This window comes from Carettochelys insculpta, chromosome 15 (assembly GCF_033958435.1).
Source record: "Carettochelys insculpta isolate YL-2023 chromosome 15, ASM3395843v1, whole genome shotgun sequence".
NCBI classification, from domain to species: Eukaryota; Metazoa; Chordata; order Testudines; family Carettochelyidae; genus Carettochelys; species Carettochelys insculpta.
The window spans coordinates 20,394,528-20,400,427 of NC_134151.1; the positions used below are offsets into that span (position 1 = coordinate 20,394,528).

The 5,900-nt window shown below is 42.0% G+C and overlaps 1 pseudogene; it reads right to left on the reverse strand.

The window, feature by feature from the left end:
- Positions 1-2,744: 2,744 nt before the first annotated feature.
- On the reverse strand, positions 2,745-4,326 carry LOC142021374 (uncharacterized; annotated as a pseudogene).
- Positions 4,327-5,900: the final 1,574 nt, after the last annotated feature.

Below are 5,900 nucleotides of genomic sequence, written 5' to 3' on the forward strand. Positions count from 1 at the left end.
CCCGACTCCCTCCATCAGTAGCATTGCTAAGAAGCATTTCTCCAAAATCTGCCTTTCTTGTTCAGTTCAACACAACTTGTTAGTCTATTTGTAATAGTGTCATCTGGTAATCTCCAGTAATAGGTTGTTTGTGCTGCTGACAGATCACGTGCCAGCACATGCCAAGGTTTTCTGCCTCAGCTGAACAATGAAAAATTCTTTGCTGGAAACCAGTTTGTTTCACCTGTGTTAGCATGGTGCAGATGGATACTGGACTTATGACAATGGTTTTAGCTTTTTGTGAAATGCTTGTGAAAGGCTGCATGCATCAATTTCACTTTAATGTCTTTATCACATGCTACAAGGTAATCAAGTTTTTGCTTTCGAACAGTAAAAAAGTGTTCACTCAGAAACTATAAACCCAGTCATGAGGGATCATCTCCTGCCCCTCAAGAAGGCCAATCAAAACTAAATGGGCCATTGTGGGACATCATTATACAAAGACTTTAATTGCCCCTTCACACCCGTGAAGAGCTTACGTGCAGAAAGGCTTGTCCCATCATCTTGAATTCTGGAAAGAGAAAATAAAAATAGTTGGCAGAAATATTTTCCCTCTCTTTTGCTGTTTGGACTCTGGATCTTGAGCTAAGAAATAGAAGAAAAGCTCCCTAGGGTTAATCTAAATTAGTTCTAAAAGACATTTAGACCTGACAGATTAGTGGAACTCATAGATTGTACCTTATTTGCATTTATAGATTTCCCTGTTTTAACCTTGTAGTAACTTTCTGATTTCTTTAATAATCCTCAGATCATTACAATAAGATTGGCTACAGGCATTGTCTTTGTTATGAGCTCCATGGTACAAATTGATCTGGGTTAAATGACTGGTCTCTTGGGACGGGGAGTGACTTGAATATTTTTGTGATCTTTAGTGAATAGGAAATATCTATTGCTATGTCCAATTTTCCTGGGTGGCAATATGGGTGGGAATGCCTGAAGAGACTGTTTTATGACTCCATGGTAGGAATTTTATAGTGCTTTCAGGATTCACACTTATTACTAGGTTAGTATAATCTAACGATAGAACATGCTACCAGTTTGGGAGCTCTGCCCTACTTCTTGACTGTTTGCTCTGAAGTCTTGAACCATGACAAATGGCATGAAAATGTTCCATCAGTTTCCACTTATGAGTGACAGAGGGACATACATAGGACCTAATCCTAGAAGTTGTTGAATGGTCTCAGCCCATGCAGAGTTTATTCTTCCTTGATACCTTCCAATGGTGCTAGTGCAAGTTATGTGCATGTATAAAGAAAACAGGAAAACATTGAAATATTAGCCATTTTCGTTATTTATAAGTTTAAAAATTAATTCATATGTTCTGCTGACCTTTCTGTCACTTACAATATTGCAGCTGACAAGTGATCCTGCATTGCAATTGTTCCAGGATTTGGACTGCAATCCCTCACACTTCTATTTACTACTTTTTGTTTTATAGGTACAGTTTGCCATTTACTGTAAATAGGAGCTATCCCCAAAGTCGAGAAAACTTCAAAAAGATCTCATCAAACTGAGTGATTGGGCAACAAAATGGCAAATGAAATTTAATGTGGATAAGTGTAAGGTAATGCACATTGGAAAAAATAACCCAACTATACACAATACGATGGGGGCTAATTTAGCTATAACTAATCAGGAGAGAGATCTTGGAGTTATCCTGGATAGTTCCTTGAAAACATCATTGAAGTGTGCAGAGGCAGTCAAAAAGGCAAATAGGATATTAGGTATTGTTAAAAAGGGATAGAAAATAAGACAAGGAGTATCTTACTGCCCCTATATAAATCTGTGGTACACCCACATGTTGAATACTGTGTACAGATGTGGTCTCCTCACCTAAACAAGATATCCTGGCCCTGGAAAAGGTTCAGAAGAAGGCAACTAAAATGATTAGGGGCTTGGAACAGGTCCTGTATGAAGAGAGGCTAAAAAGATTGGAACTTTTCAGTTTAGAAAAGAGGAGACTGAGGTGGGACATGATAGAGGTATATAAAATTATGACAGGTGTGGAGAGGGTGAATAAAAATAGGTTATTTACTTGTGCACATAATACAAGAACTACAGGATACCAAATGAAATTAATGGATAACAGGTTTAAAACTAATAAAAGAACGTTCTTCTTCATTCAGTGCATAGTTAACCTGTGGAACTCCTTGCCAGAGGAGACTGTGAAGGCTAGGACTATAACAGAATATAAGAAAGAGCTAGATAAATTCATGGAGGTTAGGTCCATAAAAGGCTATCAGCCAAGGGTAGGAGTGGAGTCCCTGGCCTCTGATTGTCAGAGGCTGGATATGGATGGCAGGAGTCAAATCACTTGATCATTGTCTTCAGTCCACCCCCTCTAGGACACCTGGCACTGGCCACTGTCAGCAGACAGGCTACTGGGCTGGATGGACCTTTGGTCTGACCCAGTATGAACATTCTTATGTTCGTATGTTCTCGTGTTCAACGATCATCTGTGAAAGTGTTTCAGGGTGTCTGCCATGCACTGGTCCTGACGGAGTTAAATCCAGCGCCAGGAAAGATAACCTCTGAGGCTGTGGAGCCTGCAGATGTAGTAGTAAGTAATAGTAGTAAGCCTCTTCCACACCTACATCTTAGAGCATAGGCCACTGACAACCATTCACCAGCATCCCCTGTCCTGGGTGATCTCTTCCAGTTCTGACCAGATGTATCCCGTCTTTTTAGTGTCTGCCTTCCGGTCTCTATGCCAGGTGTTTCCTTTCCCCTTGTGAGATCCAACTTAAGGCTTGCCTGGTGATGTTGGTGGTTGGTTTTCAAAGGGTATGTCCAATCCATCGCCATCTTCTCTTCCTGAATTCTTCTTTCGCTGGAACATGGTAAGTTACTTGCCACAGATCTTGGTTGTTGATGGTGTATGGTCAGTGGTCTGGAGGATTTTACAAAGGAACTTAATGATAAATGTTTGGAATTTTTTTGACAGTCCTCTTTTTTATTCTCCAAGTTTCTACTGCATGCAGTAGGACTGATTTGATATTGGAATTCAATAATTTGATCTTACTCTGAGTTCTGATCTGCTTAGAATTCCAGTTGTTTTTCATGAGAAGAAAGGCTTTTCTTGCTTTCCCAATCTGTGGTCTCACATCAGCACTGGTGCCCCCCTCTTTATCTATGCTATTGATGTTGATTTTCAAGATGTTAATTTTTCCCTCGTGAATGCTCTAGCCAACTGGAGCTGAGAGGTCAGCAAGGTCTGATGTCTTCTCTTGCATCTCTGTGTCTTTGGGACAGAAGTGCCAGATCATCAGCAAAGTCCAGGTTATCCAGCTGGGTCCATGAAGTCCATTGGATCCCATTTCTTTTCCTTTCTGTTATCATTCTCATGACCCAGTCTGGTCTTCACTTTGAAGCTCCTTTTGAACTGTCCCCCATGGTAAATTTAGCAGGTCATTCCTTCATAAGAGTTCTTAATGAGCATGACTAACTTGGTTGGTATACCATAATGCTGGAGGAGCTGCCAGAGGGTTTCCATGTGTACGCTGTCAAAGACTTTCTTGTAGTCAATTGTTTGCTCCAAAATGGTTTGTAATGTTGCAATCTGGTTCTATTCACTTGAAAGCCGGCTTGTTGGTCTCTCAGCTGACACTGCACTTTGTTTTTCATTCTTTCCAGGTTGATTTGTTTGAAGATCTTTCCTTGCACTGACAGAAGAGTGATTCCTCTGTAGTTCTAGCAGTTGCATAAGCTGCCCTTCTTTTGGGTAGCCTTCCTTCCTATCTGTTAGTATGTCCTCTTCCCCAGATCTTCCCCAATGGAGAAACAGCATCTCTACTGTAGTATCGATGTCCATTTTGGGGGCTTCTTCAGGAATGTCATCTGGGCCTACAGATTTACTGTTTTTTGCTTTCAGGATGGCTTTTCTGATCTCCTCTCATGTCGGTTTGCCACAGTCTTTTGGAAGATCAGTTTCGGCTGATTGGATGTCTGGTGGTTTTTCTGAGGCTGGTCTGTTGAGAAGCTCTTCAAAATGTTCTGCCCATTGGTTTAGTTGCTGCTGTATTCCCGTTATCACCTATCCCTCTTTGTTCAAGTCTGGTGCATTTTTTCTGAAAGCTTCTTTGTAGTGTCATATAGCTGTTTCATGTTTGCACTTATCACTGCAGCTGCTGCTTCTTCTACCAGATTGTCTATGAAATTCTGCTTGTCCATCTTCATACACTTCTTCACCTCCATGTTGACTTTTGTGTATTCCTCCTGTGCTGCTGCCTTTCCTGCTCTGGTGTGAACTACCTCTTTCTTGTGCTTCCTCTCTTGTATCTTATGCATTGTTTTTGCATCTCAGCATCTCATCCATTCCCTTTGTTAGGGTTTTTGTGGTCTGACTACTTCTGTGCAGGTTGCTGTTATTGTTTCTTTAACTTTTTGGCACCAAGTGTGTAGATCTGTGTCTTCATCGTACAGATTTTGTAGAACCTGGAACTAGTTGGTCAATGTAAGTTGATACTGTTCCTGCATCTTTGTATCGAGGCTGATGTTGTATCTCTGTCTTCTGGTTACTATTAGTTTCTTGCATGTTCTTCTTCAGCTTCAGTTTCAGTTTAGAAACCAATAGATGGTGTTCTGATGCTACATTGACTCCTGTCTTCACTCAAACATCATGTAGTGATCTGGTTTTTTTTTTAATTTTGGATATAAAAAAGTGGTTGATCTGGTTCTCTGTAAAGTGATCTGGAGAGACCCATTTTGCTCTGTGAATTCTTCTGTCAGGGAACACACTGCCTCTGATGACTAGGTTGTTAAGGGCACAGATGTCTGCAAACCATACTCTGTTTTCCTTGATCTATCCCAATCCATGGGTGCCCATCGTCTCTTCATAGCTGGTGTTGTTTGCTCCAATTTTGAGATTGTCTCCCATCTGTCAAGTCCTTCTTGCAGTCTATTATAGAATTTGTTTTTTGTGATAATTTGGTGGTGCATAGCACTGGATAAAGTTCATCTGGATCTTCTCTTTAGTTGTGAATGAGGCTGTTATCGTTCTTGGTCCAAGGGCTCCCCAGCCAATCAATGCCTTCTGCACTTCTTTTGATAACGTATGTTCCATGCCTTCTGTGTGTGAAACATTGTCATCTTCATGTCCTGAGTACAGTTGCATCTTTCCTGTATATAGTCTGAGTTGTCCTGACTGTAGCCATCTGGTCTCAATAAGCAAAAGCACTGCGAGCTTATAGCATTGTATTTCTGTGGCCACTTGCGCTGTCTTTCCTGTTTCGTACATTGTTCTGTTGTTTCGTGTTCTGATGATCGGGTTTTCCTGGTTGATAAAAGGGTGGTCAGTGATGTAGCTTCTTTCTGGCTTTCATTACAGCATGTCATACTCCCTCAAGATGGTGGCCCTTTTTCTCTCAGGAGTGAAATCTGTTGAACTGTCATCAATGTTTCTGTAGCTGGAATTGTTTTACAGGGTGGGGACACTTGTTCTATGCCCAGTCCTCCTCCCTTCTCATCTGGGCTTGGGACTGGCCATGGCCAAGTTACAGATGTGCAGTGTATCGTTTCCAGGAGAGGAAGAAAGAAGACTCTTGCTCAAACTGTGGAGGAGAGGGACCTAGCTAACAGAGAAGCTACACAAGCTTCCTTACATGGAGGAGAGCTGGGGGAAAGGCAGGCAGAGTGGGGGAAGCTCTGGTCAGGCAAGCACCCAAGATGCAGGACCTGAGACAAGGTCTGAGGGGACTAGGGCTGCAGCAAGGCAGGCAGGTAGGAGGAGGCAACAGGTCCACAAACCTCTTTGCCTATGATGAGTGGCCATTTCAGACTTCAGTTTGCCCCTGAGGAAAGGGGCTAGATGATGACAGGCAGCGGGTCACTGAGGCAAGGAGGTTATTGGAGCTTGGGGTTTC